The sequence below is a fragment of the Neodiprion lecontei genome, chromosome 1 (genome assembly GCF_021901455.1).
Source record: "Neodiprion lecontei isolate iyNeoLeco1 chromosome 1, iyNeoLeco1.1, whole genome shotgun sequence".
NCBI classification, from domain to species: Eukaryota; Metazoa; Arthropoda; class Insecta; order Hymenoptera; family Diprionidae; genus Neodiprion; species Neodiprion lecontei.
The window spans coordinates 12,802,199-12,825,091 of record NC_060260.1 but is presented as its reverse complement, the minus strand read 5'-3'; the positions used below and the strand labels follow the sequence as shown (position 1 = coordinate 12,825,091).

Below are 22,893 nucleotides of genomic sequence, written 5' to 3'. Positions count from 1 at the left end.
TGAAGAATGACGCCCATTTCACGAATAAGACTGTGAGGAGCTGAAATATGTTTGGGGCGATATTCACCACAAGTGACTTATCAGGGTTCAGATTTTTATAAAATATAATCTAAACAGACTTAAATATTTTTTGTTCCAGGTTGTCCTTTGAGCTTGTGAATGGCCTGTGTAGTAAGCGGCTGAAACGCCGTTGGCAGATCTGTTGTTGAAGCAGGAAGTACTGAGAAACAGCCCGTAACCGATGTGTGTTAGTACAGACTTTTTTTACCCCGATATTTTACAGATTTGAAATTAATTGTAGCTGTTGTTCCTTTTCATATTGTTTCGTTCACAACTGCAACCTGCAGGCCGCTTTTTAACGTACTATTCTTATTAGGAATTCTATTCTTGGGAGTGTCAACTATATTTTAAAACTTGCTAAATGTTTTCTTTTTTTCTCTTCATATTATGCGACATTCTGTATCTCGTATCAGTGTACGTAAATTCATTCATTTCAAATTCAACAAAACTAAAAATCTAGAGTTGGTCGTACTTGGCGGCCTGAAAATTAATTCATCCACATTCATACATAACTAAGGACTTCCAAAAACAATGTCGTTGAATTTATACCGTGCGGAATTTTTAATTGGGACCCTCTTTATTACACGTACCACTAACTCGGAACGTTTCGTTCCATTTCTCAATCTTCTTTTCCAATTTTTTATTGGGATCATTTACATGAATGTCAATTGCTTGACTTGATGTCGAATTTTTCATCCGATCAAATGTTATAAGACACTCGGCAATAACTTATATTTAAATATTTTTTGGAAGTAAATTAGATGATTTTGTAAATAGCCATTTTATTTTTGTTGGGAGATGAATCAAAAAATTTCAGTAATTTAAAAGATCATGTAATGGCTCTCTTAGGCTGCTCTCTGCAGTGGAACCCAAGTCATTGCAGTTTTTTGTACTTCCGATGCTGTTATAGGATTCTGGCGTAAGAGAGTTGGTTATAGTAAAAATCTTTGATTTCATCCGCACACTTCAAAACGTCTTACGAAGCACAGCAAAGCTTATGTTGACGACTGTCCTTAGAATTCTTTCGTCGACGTTAGGTAGTATGGTATTGTCTTAGCAAGAAATTTGAATTTCAAGAAACTAATTACGTATTACGTTTATATGTGCCAAAATGCCGTCATTGAGTGCAAATTAAGTTATACGTAGAAAATGGAATACGTTGATTTTATGGATGTTCGTGTAGGCGCACCACTCGAATATAAAATTTCAAAGCATGATCAGAAAGGAAACTGAAAAATGCGTCGGAATCATATTCTTAAGTTGGTAGAATACATCGAATTGACAGAAAAAATATGTTAAGTTATTAATGAACTTTCAACAAAAATATTACATTTCCTATGTTTCATTGATATCCAAGTGCAGTCTTGCTTTCGACATGATATCTACAGTAGGTCCCGAGGAAAATCGATTAGTGTAAATGACGGTTTCGAACTAATGGCCGCAAATACCAAAATAGGAAAGTAACATTCAGGCGAAAAGTCCCATTTTTATATGAATTTACTTATTGCAATTGCTGAATAAAAAGCTGTGGGGCACTTTCTGACATGTTTATCCAGTTACACCCTTCGTTGAGCATTATACAATTCTGCCAGCTTTCATTCCGAATTTTTCTAGCCTTTGTGACTTTTAATTATGTATTAGTATGCAGCCATCAATTTTATTTGTCAAACAAATTCTTTCACTTGTTTATTTCCTGCGAGACTGCAGCGGTCGTGTGAATAATTGCATTTTGAAGAGATGAAATAAATATTGGTACCATCATGGTGTTGTAAAGATTATTGGGGATGCAACTTATTGGGTAACAGTTTATTTTGAATCTTACTTTCAAGTAATTTTTGTGATTCGGTATAGAACTAATTTGATATAAAATTCAGAATATATGTCAGTGGAACGATTTTTAGCTTATTCATTTTCGAGTATCAAATGGGAGAATCATATTACAGAACATAAAACATGTCACGTTTAAATATAACCTAGATTATGCCGTGTTTCAGAGTTTTGGTTGGCAAACATTTGCCTACTCAGAGAACGCAAAACTGAAAATTATTATATGTTGTGATGCTGGAATAACATCTTGCGATGCGTGTTTTTGACATCTAAAAGTCGTGAAAGCTATCTTTTGGACATTCAGATTAGAGTGCCTCAAAAGAAAAACTTTATTTCGTTTTTTACCGGACACTTCATAAAACTATAGTTAATAATATGATATTATACCTCCTGAAAGGAAAATGCCGTGCGACTTTTTTTAGAGGTCGCGCATCGACATTTTATATTTGTCATTTGAATAACATGTAAGAAATCCAATTCTAATGGTTGGTTGGAGATTATCGTTTCTTTATGCAATGCAATATTGGAGAATTAAGACTTGTGGGTATAAATGGTCCTCATATATACAAGGAAACTGAGGAACTTCTATTCAGAAGTAAATTGTTTCATCAATTGCAATTTTATTATTAAAACCTGTAGAAAACATGCAAAACCAAGACTTACGAGAACGTGACTTCAGTTGACAAACATGAGGTGTTGTAGGTTACATGTCTTGTGGAGAAGTGAAGTGTAAGACACGATCGAACGCAATATGATTGATTGGTTGATTATCCATAGTTAATCGATACGAAGAAGCGCGCGAAAATTAAAAAATTTTAAATTACCACTAATACAACAAATTCATATACTAACTGAAATTAGAAAGGGGCGGAAGGGGGGGGGGCATACAAATTACTAAGGTTATATAGATCTGACCTTTTGTTAATTGTATTATGTGTCTTGATATTGATCATTTCTTCGGTGGGTCCATCATAGTAATCGTTTTCCGTAGTAAAGACCTTGTCATTTTCAAAATCGAATTTATAACCCTAAGAGAAATAGTGATTCACCAAAGCCTATATTTCAAAATCTAATGTTTTGAAATCGTATAGGTGTGCATAAACTATCTTGTGTACATATCGAGACGCTTGTCCCAGAATAATGCTGTCACAGTCTATCGTGACACTTTGGCCACGTGCACGTTTGTTTTATTAGTTAATGGTGGGCACCAATTGCTTTCTGCAATACTAAAAGAAGGAAGCGGAAATATGGAAGCGGAGAGCAACAGGATCCTTCTCAGGGCATTTGGCACAAACTATGGGCTGTCCAGAGATCTTAGGCTAAGTAAATGAACGCAAACAATGAATCGTCGAGACAAGGCACACTGTTATGGAAAATTAATATTTGTTGTTATCGGCGAGCTTATTATATTTTCCGCTCCGTCCTCTAGATCACTAAATAGTTTCCCGTCTCATGAGCTGCGTGACACCACTTTTAAAGTTATTATAATAATGCAAAAAGACAATTGCAATTGTATGCGGTAGCGTTGGCTGCTGACTTTATTCCATTCCATGGTGCGTAGCTATAAAACATGGAAAAAGTTTAAAATAAATCTGGTTATGTCGAGAAATCGAATTTGCGATAGTAAGTTTAGAAAGATCGAAATCAGAAGAACGTGAAAGAGAGGTATCGACCAGCCTGTGGAACTTTTAAAGCGACTTGAAAAGTTGGAAAAAAGGTTACAGAATTCTCAGACGAGTTCAGGAGAATCAGACTCTTTCAGTTAAAATTTCTGTAACAGGTTACGAAGATGCGTTGTCACGCTCCTCACGACGAGACCGATTCCGATCAACCTCACGACGGGGCAGATCAACAATACCTAGGGAATTGGATGTTGTTCCAATTCAAAACAGTCATTCCCCTGATTTAAAGCCAGAGTTTATTAACAAATACACAGATCCACGTAATTGCACTCTGATGGATGCCTCGTTATCAAAATCAGAAGCGAGGACGGCGATGTTACCCAACACTATTCAGAGGGATGTCAGACTCGCAACAATTCCAAACCAAATGGGTTGTTGTTTGCCAATCCTTATCCAAGTGAACCAGACAAAGGACAACGTACAGCTGGTTGAATGCGTTAGTGACACAGGCCGCATGATGTCAAATCTACATCATACTGACTCTGAAACATGACGGTTATTCCTAACCTCTACCATAGTGTTAATCCATCGGATAAGGAAATCATAACAGTGACTCCAATCGGAAAGTCTTTATTCGGTAATATTCTGGAAAAGCGGGTAAACTCAATAAATTCTCTAGAAAAAAAATTTCTTTGGATCTGAAAAATAACAACCCTGGCTATAAAAAGCTGGACAATAACAGGAAATTGGCTTTAAACTCCACGAGTCTGCCTTATTTCCGTTGTCAGAATCAGTAAGTGACCAGAACTCCCAGGTTATGCTGACAACAGCCATGCCATAGTCAACAGGACACATGCAGGAGTTCGAAACCACAAGGGGGTCAGAGATTCACCACCAATGACAAACAATCGTCACAGAGTTATCGTAGGAAACAGTAATTCCAATCGTAAATCATCCGGCAAGAAGGATAAGGTTTTGCAAATTTGCCGGGGAACAAATATCCAATGACACGAAACTGTTGTCTTGGATAGGCGGGTATAAAATTCCGTTTGATTCATTGCTGACTTGAAAAACTTCACCTTCTTAGCAACAGTTGTCTCCGAATGGAAATAACTATTTTCGTATCAAGGGCGTAAGGTGTTATGCCCGTGATCTGAATAACATGTTTCGTCCCACGTAGGCGTAAAAAGGGATTTTATGAACCGGGCGTGGGCGTAAAATCCCGTTTTCGGTCTACTATGCCGAAAAGAAAATATCACAATTTCAATAAACAATTTATTAGGTTTAGAAGCCATTACGTGATGCAGCTCAAATCCTAGACGGCTTTTTATGAAGTATATTCATTGGTTCTAAAAGCGAATGGCTCATATGGATTCATTCTAAACCAGAAGCAACTGAATCAGTTTATTATTACCAAGTATTTTAAAATGAATGATTTCATAACCGCTAGAAGGTTCTATATCTCATAAATGCTACACGAGTACTATAGATTTGCAAGATGCCCATTTTTGCATTTTTATCCATCCAAATCATAATAAATATTTGAAACTTTTGTTTGAAAATTCAACTTACTAGTTCACCTACTTACCCTTTGTACTCTCGACAACTTCTTACCTATTCACTAAGATTCTGAAACAGTTTCTCAATGAATTGAGAAATAGAGGGCTGACGTCAGTCGTATATGTAAATGTTTTTTTAATGTCAGGCAACAATTAGCAGTCTTGTGAAGATAATGTGTTACAGACTGCAGATTTTCTATTCAAACTGGAGTTTATAATTAACGAGAAGAAATGTCAGCTGATTCCTTCCTGTAGTAAAAAATTTTTGATTTTTGTTATCAACTCTAATGACTGGACTATTGAAATAAATACAGGTAAAAAGCTTCGTTTGCTTAAACTAATAAAAAATATCATTTTCACTGAAAACTGTAAAATCAGAAAATTCGCAAGTTTCAAGAGAAAAATTATTATTCTCGCGGCTTTATTTGGATTGATCTGTTTCGCCAAGTTTTATAATAGACCAGTTACAGAAGGCGTGTTCATTTACGAGAGTAGTATACTTCCTGGATGATTTTTTCTTTATGGCCAAATGTTGGGGACCGATAAATATTTAAAAAAAAATAAATTATTCTGATTAATTCAATAATACGCATTAGAATTTTAAATATATATATGTACGTTTGTGTTTTCTCAACCATTGTCGTAAGATGCTTTGAACATCTACCTAGTGATTTCGAAAACGAGGTGGAAAATATAATTAAATGATGAAACGAACTTACCTGTGAAGTTTGCCTCGACCGAATAGATCAGTCCCACCTGATTAATCCAAATCCCCCTGTTGCGATTACGACACAGCTTTGAAGAATAAAGTCAGTCGTGAGTGGTATCGCATAGGATGTGGCTGTAATTGTCTTTTTGCATTATGATAATAACTTTAAGTGTAGTGGCACGTAGTTTATGAGATGGGAATCTACCTAGTGATCTATTCGGACGGGGTTGTCTGGTAATTATGATCGAACTTCACAGGTAAGTTCGTTTGATCATTTAATATGTTCATTTGTTTACGGGACGATAGCGAGAGAGGCGGTGCCACGCGGCAGACCGAGTGAAGCTCGGTGTTGGCAACCGTGGTTCGGCAAAGATCGTTGAGCGCTGTTTTGCCCCGTGCCCTCATTTGTTTGGTGATCGGCGGAATAAATTGACGAAATTGTGTGAATTGAGCTGGCAAATTGTAACAAGTTACAAGTGAAATTATGTGAATAGAGTGGATGAATTCTCACACGTTATCAATATGGTATACAACGTTTGATTGATCTTTTAACGGTAAATGGTTTTTTAATTTTAAAAACAATTTACACGTTGAGTTGGTATTTTCGAATACCACTTTTATGTCGTGTTTATTAAGGATTTTTATATTTCTTCAGATAGGACTTTGACTCTTTGAGGCAAAGCGTCTGATATATGAGACACTTTTTTTGAATGAGATAATGAATATGAATCAAGATTTATATTCAATTTTTGGGCAGGAAATAAAAGTGCGAAAGACCAAAAAGCCGACGGGACGAAATCCCGAAGTCAAACTACCGACATTTAAAAACGCAGAAAGACCATAAATACGAAAAGATTACTTGCAAGAAAATAAAAATTGAAAACTCAATAATATACAAGTACATTTATACTGAAATTTTTTTCTTTTTTGAGGATAGCCAAGATGACGAAGGGCAGAATATTGAATTGCGAAAATACCGAAGAGTCAAAGAGTTCACTATTCAAATGTCAGGATCGTACTTTTGCCGAAAATCTACGAATCCGAATTTATCAATAACGACTGACCAAAGACTCGTACGGTCGAAATCCCGAAACCTGCTGAAGACAGAATGGCCAAAATACAGAAAAGTCGGATGACGTCAGAAACCCGTATATTCTCTGTAACGCCACACGTATCCAATGGCTGGTGTCCAGTGCCATCTAGCATAAGTTTACATAACTATCAAAACCGTACTGCGGTTTTTGGGCTTTCTGGCCTTTCTGCATTTTGCGGATCGTAATTCTGCTCCTTCTGAACTTCGATTGTCGGCAACTAATGTCTTTGGTTTTGCGGCTGTGCGAAATATTATCCTCTTTCAACTTTTAATTTCGGAACTTCATTTTTTCTGTATCTCCATTTTCTGTGCATTGGTCATTCGGAATTGCGGACTGTTCTGAAAATACTATTTCGGATAAGAGAGTGTTGGGTTAAATGAACTTTCGGGAAAACAGTCATTCTACTGGGTAATTTATCGAAAATCCTAGTTTCGGTACGCTGATCATTCGTTGTTTTAAAATTCGTATCTCGAAAATTTCGGGTTTTCGACCAATCGATTTTTTGGTTTTTCGGGATTTTGAGCCCCACCCCAATTTTTGAGCTATCACTGTGATTTTTTGAAAACAAAATTGACCTTCTAAAATGTCAATGTTTATGTTTTAAGAGGGGTTATAATCATTCCGCGAATACTGTGAGCCCCATAAATGAGAAAAGTGTTGAAAATACCCGTTTCCACACAATAAATGTGATTGCGTGAAGGTTATGAGGACTAGAAACGTAGAACTTGGTGATCTTGGGTTTTTGGGGTCGTTAAACGAATCCAACGTCAAAATTTCAAAATTCAATACAGGGGATCCAATATCGTGGACTGAAAATAAAAAAATTCACCCTATTTACTTGAAATTTGTTACCCAGGGGTTTTTGGGGTCGCTGAAAACGAATCTGACGTTAGAATTGTGAAATTCAAAATGGCGGATCCAATATGGTGGACTGAAAATATGAAAACTGATCTGATTTGGTTGAAATTTGTCACTCTGGGTTATTCGGGGTCGATGGAAACGAGTTCAACGTCAAAATTATAAAATTCAGTATTCGAAGACAACCGTATTGGATCCCCCATCTTTCTTCGCCATTTTTAGTTGGCTAGCCACAAAACTCCCGATAATCTGCAACTCTTCAAATCTATTAGCGTTATGCAATTTATCAACCCTATTTGCTTTTATTTGTTTAATCAAATGTATCGGTTCAATATTATATATCAACGTGTTTGAGATTTTTATTACTCTTGATGGATTCCGCGAACTTTAAACCTTGTTCATTTTTTAGGCACCCTAATGCAGATATAATTCGGAAGCCAAAACATGGGTTATAACTTCTTTCAAAGATCTTTTTTACGACTTTCAGTTTTATGCTACCTGGATAGATACTGAAAATCGTCAAGAAAGCTTAGTTTTTGGTATGCATTACAGACAAAAACATTCAGTCTAAAAGTGGCAAGATACAAGTTGAAATGATGAAAGTGCGCTACACTCGAGGCAATCGTCTCATTGGCGCTTAAGTAGTGCTGAGTGAGTTATCCGTGTTAAGCGAATTAAGACCAATAAATTTTGCACGCACAGCTCGGTTCATGAAGTGCGAATATAGTTCAACATGATTGCCGTAATCAGTAAAGGCACATGGATGTGGTAGTCGCGTACTTACATAAGTATACATCGTTCATTCGTTTCCTGATATGAACTTGTGTAACAGTTGGACTTTTGGATGAGCACGGTAAAGCATGATTCCTGCAACAGCAGCAGCATGACTCGAGTCGTTTCTGTTGTCTTTCAAACAGTAGTCATAACATAATTGAGAATTGATGTGCTGAATATGACTTTTATATAAGAGACTGAAAAATATGTTGTTAAAAGCAACTATATGTCGATCATCAACAAAGATGGAGGACGCAATAAAGGAATTCAGGAATTAAAGGCGTGTAAGTGATCAATGTTTTCTTCTGGTGAACGATGATACTAGATATACGCTTAAAGATGCGATAGTGGTAACCAGAAAGACGTTTAAAAAATCTCCTAATCTCTACAGGACCCACGGTTGCTTATAATTCGGTTTGCGTTTCAACTAGGTTCATTTGGAATGGTTAGAAACTGTCGAGTTTGAGCCTACTGACGTGAATGATCTATTGAGGCATGAGTGAGAAGTCGATTAACTTAAAGATGTGTAAGTGTAAAGAAAAAGAAACACAACAATATCACTACAAAAATAACCTGGGACAGAGAAAAGCTATATTCACCTTAAATTTATTATTACGAACTCAAAAAATCATAGTGGCATTTATATGTGTGTCTACTTTGGCGATGAGACAGGACGACGGGTTAACTTTTTTCTCTCTCGCTACACCTTGGGGCTGGTATGTCGAATCTCAATAGTCAGTTGATTTCGTCTCTTGCGCTCAAACATGCTCTCGTCCTCAGGAGTTGGAGGGCCATTGGTACTTGACCTAACGGGATATAGCCACGAAGGAAGAAAAAGAAGGAATTGTCGGTCTGGTAATCACCGCATACTGAAGTTTTCGGTCATTCAGTACGCGGCGATCACAAGATTTTCTCGTTTTGTGATACAAAAAATTAAAGAACTAACCGAGTATGCCAATGCCAAAATGTGTTGAATTTGCAATACATCAACTTGTGAATGAATGCATGGAGATATTTCGACTGTTTTAACGCTGTAGGAGTTGGACAGGAAGACAGAATATTGAAGATGAACGAGATTCCAAGAGTAAAATGTACTCATTTCAGAGCAGGTGCAAATAATCTAGTCGCCCGATCTGCAATTTGCTGATACAGCATTGCTAGCTATACAGACCGTGTTAGACTAGATGGTGAAAAAAATGAGTATTCTTTGATCTTGTAGCATAACTCGATCATTTATATTAGTTGGAAGATATATACCCCTGTGGTTCTTCGAATTCCTGATTCTAAAGGCCATGGCTGGTTAAGAATGGCTGATCGGCTCCCTGGACGGAAATTTTGCACGAAATTGCTCATGGTGGAACACAAATTACTGCCAAATATTAGGTCCAACTTCACACGAGTGACCACAAAAAGTGGTTTTTCAAATTTTAGACCTAGGCCCGATCGTTTGCAAACGGAATGGTTTATGCATTTGCTTTCGAATAAAACGTCGGATTTAGAAAAAAATTATAGAATCCCGTTGAAACGATATTTTGTCAGGTACTGAATCATTTTCAAATATTTTGAAAAAAGGGTGTGTGTGTCGGATTTTCGTAAGCAGGCTTTCAGACGAACCGCCGAACCGATTTTACTGAAATTTGGACAGTAAATTGTTTATGTGAAGGTAAAATTTCAACTTATTTTGACTTCCTGCTTGAGTCTGCTCACTCTGAAATTTTTCGAGGTAATTCAATGAACTTAGAAATACAACCTTCTGATAAAAAAATATGTTTCTAGAAATATATTCATAATTTTCAATCACATGGGTTAGTGTAAGAGTTTTTTGTCGGTAACATTCAGGACTAACCATTGAATCAATTTAATTCGACTTGCGAAGTATGTTGTTGCCATCGAGACGACGTTCCAATAAGTTTTTTAACTCATTCCCGTTTTCGGTTGGAAAATGGCAACTGTTAACTCCGACATATTTCGAGACAATGCCACGAACTTTGAAATACAACTTTCCTACATTGGGATATGTTTTTGTAAGTCAGATACATGTCCAAATGATAGATCATGAAAGAAGTTTACCATACATCTCTACTTTCGCAGTAAGGCCCGAGGAATCGGAAGTGTGCCTAAAGAAACGGTTTTTTCAAATTCAAATCATGACGAATCACTTTTTTTTTTACTTTGACCAAGATAGGGTCGACGGGTCTCATCAAAATCTATAATAGATCTAAAATCCAGAGAGTCGCCTCTGGATACTATCAAGAATATGTACATTTAAAATCATATGCATTTTTAAAAAATCGGGTGGACTCCATAAAAACAAGGACAAATTAGTTTTTTAGAGCTATAGTTAACCTTCTCCGCACGGAATGCTCCATTTGTTAGAGGTCGACACAGGATCCACAACTCCATAAAAGGTCCATATCGATCGTGTATCTCTAATAGACATAAATAGCAATCCACAATATCTACGGTCATATTAAAAAGTCGGTCATGGATATCCATTGGATGTCTATGAATATCCATGCACATAAGTGGAGGTACCGTAGACAACCACCAGGCGGCGAATGGTTGCTCGTCTTTCTCGCCATAAAGGAGGGCTCTAAATTATACAAGGCCCCAGCAATTCCGCATCTTCGTTTACTCCGAATTTCTCCCAGTGTTTACGTGTTCGGCTGCCCTAAAGTGCCTAGTCTATATTACGTAGGCCTTGGACTTTTCTCTGAGGTAGAACGAATTGTGCATACGATAATTGCTAAATATTTTTAATGACGTAACGTAAACGGAAATAGGAGTAAATAATATGAAAATAACGTCGACCAAAGATATTGCTTTCTTCTCCACAAAATCCATGAGATTTCTAACGGAGATCTGTGTGTATATCTAGTAGATTTCTACGAGATATATAACAAACTGACATTTGGATCTCCAATAGAGCACACTAATATATTTCATTTCAGTTGAAGTGGATGTCTGAATAGAGTATTGCATATCATCCGGTAGAGGTAAATGTTCCGTACTGATCATAATCTCATTTTTTCCGAAGCTGTTCGTAGCCAAGGTACTTGATAAGAAACGTTTTTCAATTCTCTTTACAACATAGAAAATTTTGGGTGTCCTAAAATTTGGCGTCAATAGTTTTTCGAGATCACTATTGAAACGCATTGATAAAGATTTAGTGTAAATAAACCTATAATGACCTGTATGTGCCTTTGTTCCATATCGTTGTTATCGTAATTTTTACCGACTATGCTCATATATAATGTTTACGCTGCACTGAAATATTGAAAGCTATTGCTGAGCATGAAAATGTATTACCTTAAGAAAACAGGTGCACTAAAATTGATAGAATCCCTTTATGTGTTATACAGATTACATTGACTGGTGGCCATATGGTGAAGCAGAGAAGATTTATTGGAAATACCAACAACAAAATGATTAATATACGGGAACATTCATAGGCGACTATAATCCGACTAATTGTAAATAGCGCCTTGAAGAGTGGAGGTATTCTTGTCGTAAACACACACTGAGCTGTGTATATACGATCTGTTTCGTATTATGTGATGATCGTCCTATTCTAAAAGTGAAAAAGTTATCTCAATAACTGACAGTTTGGCTGGATCTTCTCACCATCTATTTGCACCATTAATAACCGGCACTGCCAGACCGAGAGTCTGAAATTCACCAATCCAAACAGTCGCCAATCTTCGTCTTTACGGATTGAAGTGCCTACGGCACAACGCTATCCGGTGATGAAATATGATTTCCATTTACTGAGAAGCTAAATTTTTCTTTTATATACAGGTGAGTCTTTACAATTGATCATCCTCGTGTTACAAAAACCTTTGTTATTGCACGTTGAATATTTATTTATCTTCCAATACACTCTGCAAAATCATCAGTCAATTATTGTACAACTATTTAATGTACGACGTTTGAAGTTTGATGTAGCAAATACGTTGTTTTTAAAAAACCATTCTATGGTATGGACGAAACTCCGAATTCTACAATCTCTGGAGTGCAATCTCTCACGTTTGAAATTATAGATTTTGATATTTGTTTTTCACAGGTATGACAACGTAGGATTACAGAAAAATTTCGGAACAAAAGAAAAAGTGGTCTTAAGGAAAAAGTGATATTTGCACTATTTTTAACCAGTGAATATCTGATGAAGTATGTCATAAAAGCCCATCGTGATTGCTTGCAATAAATTTTCACGGGATTTTTTATCATTGTTCCACAATTGTGCCGTCTTGGCAGTATATCTCCATTATGGTGAGTAATACTTTTTATATTTTTACTTTCATTATATTCTTAGAGCCAACCAAATGTTTACGATATCTTCTGTACGAATATGACTTAAAGGCGAAAGACTGTGATATAAAAATAGTGACGCGTGATATAAATCGATTAGGCCGCGTTATTTTGAAAACAGCCTATTTTGTGTCATTTTCTCTTGCTTTTAGTCTTTCAATACGAATAATCATTTTCCAATAAGAATATTATATGATAAGTGAATATTTCAAGCGAGTGGTAAGTGAAAATGAAAAGAAACAGAAATTTTTCACGGTGGATTTCTTTGAGTTGAGCTGAAAAATGTGACTCATTAGTTTGGAAAGTTATTACTTGATCGATGATAACCTCGGACTGTGAGTGGGAAAAAATTTTTCATTATCTGACCACTTCCTGATCTCGGTATCATAACGGTACGATCCGCATGGAAAAGAAAAATATCTCGAGCAATGCCGCAGTCAATGTATTTTTTGTAATCACTATTTGTAATGGTCTAGATAACTCAGAATATTATCAAACTACATTTATAAGGTAAAAGCTGTTTTCCGGATATACAAGTAAAACATAGCACTTATAAATAATAATCGAAGAAGCAGATAATATATTATTATCAGCGATTTATCAATAACGTATCTAATTTAATATTCCTTACAAATTGTTCATACCTAAGGTAATCAATCTCACTTGTCATAAAGAATGAATAATTTATACAATTATCTGTAGTTCAACATTCTTTCGGAAAGTTATTAAATTGATGATAGTTTTATCTGTTAGCTGCCATAAAACGGGTTGTGAGGTACATTCAGTGTCCCAGAAGAGTTGTTGGGACTCGCGAGGTGTTTTTCGTCTGATAACGAGTCTGCCGTTGCGTTGTTCAGTGTTTTTCGCATGAGCTAATCTTAGATCAAACTGACGAGCTCGTAAAATCGCAAGACATAAAGTCGTACACGAAATTTCTTAAGCATATTACATACAAAGATGTGAGCTTAATGAATACTCGTAAATTCGAACACCCGTTAAATTCGCCAGTAATATTGCATCTACCGCAACCAAGTCTACCGTTTCCATAACCATGCAGCGCTTTTATGCTTTATCTTTCCTTGATAAAAATGATACATGCGGAGCAGATAAAGTATAATTGAAGCCAGGTTTACATTTACCGCAAGCAGCCACAGCGACGGTACGCGACTGTCCTTGTGTTAAACAGAAATGACAAGTGGCAACTGTCAAATGTAAATGCGACCCAAGAAAGAGGGCAAATAAATTATTACAGTGGCACGAAGTTATATGATGCGAAGAAGTCGTTGTTACGACGAAACTCGCAGTGCGTTTTGCCGGTGATGCGATTATACGATATACGAATAATGTACATGTCTCACAATCAACCAAATACGAATCGATCATGGACGGTCAGTTGGTTATATCCGGAGAAGATTCCGGGCTTCGCGCGGAAATTTCCACTATCTCACCGGACGTCGACGCAAACGACATAACGTTCATTCATCGGCTGGCGTCAGTTGGGTTATACGTATAATGCGAGCAGAATCAAGAGTACACGACGAGAGAGGGTGACTCATTGGTTAATTTTAGCGCTACTAATACCGATATACTGCCGGGCTCCGAGTCTCGTTAAATTTTAATAACCTCAGGTTGCGCCATCCTCACCTCCAACGATAAGTGGTGCGCATCGGATGCAGAATGCACTATCGGCTACCATGTTTTTACCACTTCTCACAGTTCTACTGTAGGCATAGTGAGATCTGAGACTGAAGACTTCGTGAGAAATACCGTCGTAGTTGACGAGAGAAAAAATGGAAACGCTTCAGAAAGTCGAGGTTACGAACCTGAGGTACGGACACCTTGAAACGTCAGCGGTTTTGTTGAAGTTGCAGTTCCGGCGATCTTAGGAAGACTTTACAGCTGCTAGCTTTTGAGTCGGACTCGTATTGCGTCTAGAAAAGTGCATTCATTCGCGGAATTTATTCATGTGCCTTTTCAGTATCTGGATACGTAGCTTGATGCGATCATACGCTACTGCGGTTACGGTCAATAATTATCACGTATGTACACATATGGGTAATTCCACGTTAAACTCTGCGAATTCGGAATTTTTTGACCACGCATCTTTTACGGGAGCATTTACGGTCGAAAAATCGATTCTCGGTTTTTTTCATTTATTTTTTGTACACTCACATACCTCCTTTGAATGGGGAATTTTCGGGGGTTGAAAACCTTTCATTCGTATGAGTCTGCATACGGCCAATTTCATATAATAAACAGTTCAAACTTTGAATGCACGCAAGGTTGCTCCCACAGTTTCTGACCGATTCACATGAAATTGTTTGAATGTTATTTTTATCTACTATTCTTCCCACATCGTCACAGGATTGCCCAAATTCTCACCTGGGAGTGAGATACCCTAAACTTCATGTTCAAAGACGGTGCATTTTTTGTCATGATTCTTAAGAATGATGTAATTTCTTTCAAAACGAAGCCGTTGAAAAAATTCGGTGACAATTTTTAGAAATTTGCAAGTAATTATGCCACAAAAATCCGTATGCTACGCTACAAATATTAAGTGAGAAGCTTTGCTCGCATTGAATTTTCACGTTTTTACACTCCATTAACGTTATATTCTGTGTATCACCCTGATACATTTAAATGAGGACCCAATAAAGCAAATTCACTCTAAACGATGTAAGAAATGCATACCGAATACTTCCAAAAAATTGTTAACTTATCTTGCATCAGAAAAAAAATTGAATGAAATACTCTGGAATTTCGTTTTTAGGCTTTAAGAATTTTTTTACGGGGTAAACTAAGGAATTCGAATTGTTATGAACCATTCAAAGTTTTCGACAAGATATTTCCACCATCTTCGGCTTTGTTTGAATTAGAAAGAAATGTTGTATCATTTGGCGCATCACTTTCTTATGATTAGATATTAAAAATGGAAAAAAGAACAGCTATCGAAATTCTATCCCGATGAAACTACATGGCTACAGATTTAGTGAGGATTTTAATGTTTGTTGATAATTTTTTTCCGAAATGGGTCATCAAAAATGTTCAAACATTTCAGCTGTAAATGACGATACGATTTATTAACTTTCTCAGTAACTCATATTTTTTTCCATGAAACTCACTTTCCCCGTGTCAATATGGGCGTTTGTCCATTGTTCTACGATTGACGGAACCGGAGACATTAATTCTTACGTTGGGCCGCGGCTCACTTTTCAGTAAAATTGAATATCTTGCAATTGTGGAAAAAAATACTTCAGGCAGATAAAAAAAAAAGTAAAATCAAGGTATCTTCTCTTTTCACGTACGATTTGGGTAAGAAAATTTTGATTGATTTGAAAAATACGAGTCCAATTCTTTGGCGTGGAATTGTCTATATCTGTAGCTAGCAAAAAATGGACTAACTCAATATGCAAATGACATTCTTATCAATTCGGAATACTTGTTTCCAGTTCATTCAACTTGAAAAAGAGATTACAAGAAAAAATTTGCAAACAGAAGGTTTCAATACAGAAACGACAATTTTATTGACCCATGAATTCAGACCGAAAATTGTTAATGTCGGCAACATTGTAGGTCGTAAATTTCTAACAAATACTCGTGTAGATAGTTGTCGCAGAGTACTTTGCCACCGGGGTCCTGAGGGACCGATGACATGGTACAGATCTCTCCAAAATTTCTCGAATTAACGTTGGCCGTGTTGAGGTATGAACTTTGCCAATGCAAGCCTAGAGCTAGTGAGACTTGATCTAATTTTTTATCAGACAGATTGTGTATCTCGGAGTCACGGAAAAATGACCGCGTCTGCAGAGGTTACCGCAATATCATCATCCCATTGAATATTAATAGATAAAGGCGATCTGCTGAACAATCCCACCATTTTCCTGAACGGGTTTTTGTGCCATTTGTATTACAGCAGAAAAGTAATTAAATTGCTCGAAAAGAATTTATTGAAACGAACTTTATAATAGTACATTACGTAACAAGGGAATAAAGTCGGATATGAAATTCATGCGGGTGGGTTTGATCTCGCTTCGCTCGGGCAGTAATCACCCAAGAGAATAAAGTCGACTTTTATTCCTGTGTTAGATATACGACTTTATTTCCGACTCAACTCAAGTCACATTATTGATTTGAAAATAGGGACTCGATATATCTTTCGCAATATTGGGTGTAAAATTGAAAACGAATTTTAATAACGACAAAATTAATTCTTATAAATGCATACAATTCGTATATGGATGACAATCGGCGGGAGCTAGGATGAGGGAGCGGGTTCATGACTATAGGCCCTGGTGGAGGTGTAGGGGTGAAGCCCCTACTGGGGGGTGGAGGGTAGAGCCTCCCAGAAATACACTTTTTTCAAAATTAAATTAGATTAAAATGGAAACTTGGAAATACAATAATAGTACATTATGTAACAAGGGAATAAAGTCGACTTTTATTCCTCTGTTACATATAGGACTCCATTTCCGACTCAACTCTGGCCAGAATATGTATTTGAAAATTGGGACTTGTAAATTGGCCGCGGCGTGGGCAGTGCGGTGCATTTTGTGGGCAATTGTTTGCACTCGCTTCTTCTGTTTTCTTCAAGGCGCTTGCTTCCGTTGTTTTTTTCACTTCAGATGACACTCAAAATAAATTAAAATTCTGCGGAGAGCCCTCCTAAAAAAAATTACCTCATATTTTCCAATACTTTGGAATGATGAGAATATGATCTCATATTTCCCGTAAATGCGTTTTAGGGAAAAATATGCCACTTTCATCCGGTTTTGAGGTTGAAATTGTTAACTTTATGGTTGAGTCGGGAATAAAAATGATTATGTGCCAGTTATAGAAGGAATGGTGGGTAGCTGCGTTGTCTTCCTCTTTCTCCCTTTCTCTCTCTCTCTCTCTTTTCAAACGTTATGAAAACATTGGTATTCGCTGTGCTCGCTAACACGCTGCAACACAAGTGCCAACTGCAGACCGCACCGAAGAATCATATTATAGTAAATTGAATAGCGTGAGCTTCTTCCTACATCCAATTACACGTTTTCATCGCATTCACGAAATTAGTCCCACTAAATGCAACATACCGAGAGGTAAGATGTTACGCATCAATTTATAACATTTTATCAGATTTTAGGGAGAAAATCTACTTTCTTCCCGCAAATGAGGGAAAAATATTCCGCCTTTTACGTCAAAATTTTCAAAATTAGCAATAATCATCCGTACCCAAATCTAATCTTTTATACTTTTTACTCAAGTGACTTCAAGTAAAAAATGATGTTCTAGGAACCTGTGCAGCTATGTTTTATAAGTCTGCTTTCTCAACTTTACAAGAAGGTGTAATTATTATTAACTTCAATTCCACTATTAAACTGTGAATAAAACAGATTTTGGATAAAGCCATGTTCCATTACTAATAAAGCTTGCATTCACCGGATATCAGCATGTATCCATATTAAATTGGGCGGTTGTAACAGTAGCTGAAAGACAACAGTAGTATCTCTTTGAATCAGCTAAAAACAACGCAGTAAATAAACCGATTAAGCAAATCGCACGCTTAATTTTTTGCGCAGTCGACTACGCTGATATAACAATACAATTGACTCGTCGATGCACGGATCGATTGAGTATTTATAGCCGAGATACCGATCTCAAGAATCGTGCAATGGTTGTTCGACAATAAGAGTCAAATGAAGTTAATCGCAATCATCACGGCCACCAATGACACTGACTTAAATATTTAACCGGATCGCTGCACCGAGTAGTAAGGTTCAATCGATCACATCGTCGAGGCGTTATCATCTCGTCAAGTCACTGTAATATATCCGCATGATACACAGTTTGCATACTCGTATGCATGCAGGTTTAACTAAATGTAAGCAGCGTTTGATTTTCAACGTTGTTTTTGTTTTTGCCTTTCATCAGAAAATTCTGCAGCATTGTAGTTTTCCATGTCATCACCTTTTAGGGTATCAATAAAGTTTCAACCATCCGAGACAATAACTTGATTCTATTGGATATATCAAACTCTGTAGCAGTTCAATATCGTTCTGTTACGAGCTTTTTGCATTCAGAGACCGTTTCTGCTTTTGCCTGCAATCTTCATTCTTTATTGCGACTATGCTCTTGTTTTTGATCCTTCCCTCAACATTCTGATACAACTGACGATTGGGTACAACGTGGACTGGTTATTACTGCAATAAAAGAGTTACGAAAATTGAAGAATTATTGTGCCAATAAACGGGTATGTGCATAACTTTCGGAAAAATAACACATTGTCAAACGTGTCGCCTCTCCAAAGAAATTTTTCAGCCTATATGTGGATTGCTTCGGTAATTTATGAACAGGAACGGTAGAGTAATTTGATGAATATTTTATACACATGTTTTTCTCAATTCATGCGTGGAGAATTGAATTCTTGAAACCTGTGGAACGTGCGTAAGGTGACTCATTTCTGAACAGTGCGGTAAAACGACACTGGCGCATGCGCTTAAAGAGGGAACTCCCTATAGAACGCAAAAACTCACCCGATTTTCATGATATTTTTTTGGAGGGTAAGAAAAGATCTTTTCAGGGTCATAAATACTTTTTATTACATTATTTATAATTTTCGAAACTTTTTCGTAGCTAAAAAAAAGTGTAAAATCGCGGAGATAAAACAAGTAAGTACCTTGTAAGATTATCTAAAACAGTCTTCGCAAAAATATTAATTAGTATATACGTGTGGTCAGTTATTCAAGCAATAATATAGGGAAAAAAATGATATTTGGCTGAAGGGGAAGCCTTAAAATAAAAAAGTTGATTTTTTCAGGAAAAATTTCAAACCGATCCAGCCAAAAAAAAATTTTTTTCCATTTGATAAGTTTATTTTGATAATTTTTAGACGGTATTAAATTCATCGATTGGACATAAGTGTCATGAAAACGTCTGCCAAATTTAAGCTCGATCGGTAAAATGGTTTTTCAGTAATCGTGTACACCGATTTTCAAGTCACTGAAAAAGAGTTTCGAGATAATCACGTTTAAAGTTTCAGCGAGGGAAACACGCATGAATCTGCGACTTACTGACCAGTCAGCTATTCCAGCAATATATAATAGTCCTTCAGCTTCTTCGTAATAGTCATTTTGACCATCCATTTCAGCTCTTTGCGTGATTTACGGGCCTCTTTTGTCACCAAGGGGCTGCACTTATATTGCCGCTCGATTCGTTGCCGGTCGAAATTCTTCGCCAGGTTGTCTCGATATAATTTTTGAAAATTGACGAAAGTCAACAACTGCATCGTATTCCATATAGGTTTGAAACTATAAAATTGGGCAATATCGAAAAAGTGCAGTTTTTGAAGTCTTTCTTTGGAGTGCTCTTCTGAAACGATCGCCAGGCGGAGGGTATTTTTCTAACAGCGTAGATTCTGCCCCGATCGGCAACCCTATCTTTAAGGGGCACACCTGGTGTGACAGCCTAAGAAAGGCGATTTTTGAGAATAAAAAGAAAAAAAACTACCGTATCAATTATTTTAAAATTTTCAGGGTATATTTATGCATACTTTAAGAATACACAGTAAAATTTTTGAAGAAAAAAATCAAACATTTTTCGAGTTACACGCGATCTCCGACGGCGCTAAAAAAAAGGTCCTCCACTGCTGCAGTGATTCCGACCTTCTCCGTGGATGAAACCTAAAAAAAAAAAAATTCTTCTTAAACTAGAAGATATTGTCCGTACAATGACCTACGGTCGAAAAAAAATCAAAAATTGACAAAATGGCGGCGTTTTTAAAAAAAAAGTTGAACTTTACCCAAAATTTTGGTCGTTTTTGGCCTGCCAAAATTCGATTTTTGATCAGATCAAAAAACTGGTAGGTCATTGTATGGGAAACTGTATACAGAACATGTAGAAAAAATTTGATAGTGATCGGATCATTTGTCTCCGAGTAATCACTGCAGCAAATTCGGAAAATGCTGTTTCGAGAAAAACGCATTTAATGATAAAATGATCGTTTTCACTGTTATAAATAGATTAAAATCATACTTACAGCTAATCTGCTATTCCAGGCCCATATAATTTACTTTCCTCTCCTTCAAAAAGTGCTTGTTGAGCTGAAGAAGCTCTTTTTCGAGATGATCGACCCTCTTTGAAGAAGCCTGTTGGCGATGATTAGCGATTCGTAGTCTCGTCTCGTCCTTAAGAGCCGCATAATCTCTTGCTGCAGGTCCAACTATGACTCCCATTACATTAAATATCTTCAAAATTGATGAATAACCGTCATTAAATATCGAAGTTGCAAAATTATTTGATCATTCGATAGTTTTAAGGCCGTTGTGAAGGTGCTTTGGTGAAAAGTGCCAAAGTAAACCGTTGTAGCTTTCAATATTGTTTCGAGTATTACTACCCTTACATCTATCAAGCAATTCATGTCGAGATAAGTCTTCATAAATAGGTTTTAGAGCTTCTTTAACTTCTGGATCCAGTGTGAGTTAATCGTGCTTAAACTTACTCATCATTCCTTCAGCTTCCGCGCGGCGATAAGCGCACAAACTCTCTGCGCCTTCTGGACAATTGTCATGGTTTGGTTTTTTATCAGTTGAACACAAATGATGAAACGTAGCCCAGATTGCTTTATACATTTCGTCTACATTATTCTGATTTCTCATAATTGCCAAACCGTAATATTTTGGTATTTGATTTATTAAATTTACAGTTAACTTTTGCGATGTTTTACTTCTTCCTCCTAACTTGTTATTGGTTTTCTTTAAATTTCGGCATCGTGTTCCTATTCTTTTTTTCACATGCAAGTAGCATTCTAATTTTTCAACAGGAATATCATAAGGATTCAAATCTATTAATCCTTTATCAGTGGCACTATCACCATCACCAATGTAGCGAAAATATTTTACGCCATATTCACTAAACGAACGACCAAACACGTCTTTTACACTATCTACTTCCATTTTCGAGGCAGATCCCTCACGATTAATATTACATTCTTCTTCGTGTATTGATAATCATTCTTCGTAAGCTTCAGGATCGCTCTCTTTTTTTTTCTTCCAAAAAACACAACTCTGACAGTATGTAGACTTCACATATGAACCAAGAATTTTCTTGCTGTATTTTCCTTCCAGCGTAACTACTCCAAAACGGGAAGTATGACCACGTTTTTTCCAGGCACCGTCGCCGCTAACGGTCAAATTTTTCTCTGAGTTTTCTTTCTTTGATGTAAGCTCTTTTCCTTCATTTACAGCTTGTTGCATACTAAGTTTACAAACGGTTTCGGCTGCAGTCCATAAATTTGTGAAACATCCAGCAAAAGTTTGATTATAAAATTTGCATGCTAGATCCATTAATCCACAAAAAAGATTTATCCTGTTTATTCCGACGCCCAAAAGACGCATCACAGCCACAAGATGTCTATTCATTTCAAATGCGTTATCGATCATTGGTCCAGAATTGATGTACGAATTACCACATTCACAAGTGACAGCTATTTCAAACCCTAGGCCTCTTGGACTTGCTTGATTAAGAGTAATTTCTTTTTGACAAGTTTTGCACATCACTAAATTCCTAATTGCACTAAAAACTGAGACAAACTGTAAAATACGATATCCATGAGATGGGTCAATCACAACATTATCGTCATTATTCTGTAATAGTTTCTTTGCGGACGTACTGATGTACGCAGTAGATTGCTCAAATGTATGTCGGTTTCCGGTAAACTTGCGTTTTTTTGCTATTTATCGTTGTCTGGGAACATCGTGAGTTCTTTTTTTATTTAAATACGGAGATTGTTCACTCATTTGCAGTAAAATAAAACGTGCTAACTTACGAAGTGCTCGATACAACGGTCACGATAAAACTAAATGTATCTGACTACGAAAATACGTGACGTGGTAGTGAAGGAAAAATTTTATTATACTATTAAAAAGATTACTATACTTTCAGCCAATAGTTCAGTGCTATCAGCCATCATTCAAACGGCGAGGAGTTGTCCGACACTCTGTCGACGAACATTTGCAAGGCTCTACATGCGTACCGGGCGAGGAACAACGCACTGCCACAGAGAATTTTTATTTATGCCGATGAGTATGAATTCTCGACCTCGT

General features: G+C 36.7%; 1 protein-coding gene and 2 long non-coding RNA genes across 4 annotated transcripts in view; 1 reads left to right on the top strand and 2 right to left on the bottom strand.

The window, feature by feature from the left end:
- Positions 1 to 22,893, top strand: part of LOC107218639 (multidrug resistance protein homolog 49) — a 99,144-nt gene that overhangs the window by 14,721 nt on the left and 61,530 nt on the right. For both annotated transcript variants that reach the window (XM_046738131.1, XM_015656569.2), the window contains exons 2-4: positions 140 to 247; positions 11,866 to 12,301; positions 12,567 to 12,772. The gene's annotated coding sequence lies outside the window, so the exon portion shown is untranslated. The remainder of the gene's footprint in view (positions 1 to 139; positions 248 to 11,865; positions 12,302 to 12,566; positions 12,773 to 22,893) is intronic.
- The window catches only part of LOC124294150, a 35,494-nt gene that overhangs the window by 12,044 nt on the left and 557 nt on the right, over positions 1 to 22,893 (bottom strand). The window lies entirely within an intron of this gene.
- On the bottom strand, positions 19,392 to 22,711 carry LOC124294143. The gene is made up of 3 exons (XR_006904031.1): positions 21,291 to 22,711; positions 20,829 to 21,017; positions 19,392 to 20,472 (listed from the first exon to the last, which is right to left on the bottom strand). It is a non-coding gene; the product is annotated as an uncharacterized LOC124294143 (long non-coding RNA).